We start from the raw sequence: 218 nt of genomic DNA, 5'->3' as shown, positions 1-218 counted from the left end.
TATGCCAGTTTGGGCGTTTAACTCCCATCCTTGTGCCAGTTCCGGCGTTTAACGCTGGGAATTCTGAGGGTGACTTTGAACGCCAGTTTGGGCCATTAAATCTTGGGCAAAGTATGGACTATCATATATTTCTGGAAAGCCCAGGATGTCTACTTTCCAACGCCATTGAGAGCGTGCCAATTGGGCTTCTGTAGCTCCAGAAAATCCACTTCGAGTGT

This window comes from Arachis duranensis, chromosome 2 (assembly GCF_000817695.3).
Source record: "Arachis duranensis cultivar V14167 chromosome 2, aradu.V14167.gnm2.J7QH, whole genome shotgun sequence".
Classification (NCBI taxonomy): Eukaryota; Viridiplantae; Streptophyta; class Magnoliopsida; order Fabales; family Fabaceae; genus Arachis; species Arachis duranensis.
The sequence above is the reverse complement of the archived record's forward strand: the minus strand, read 5'-3'. Positions refer to the sequence as shown.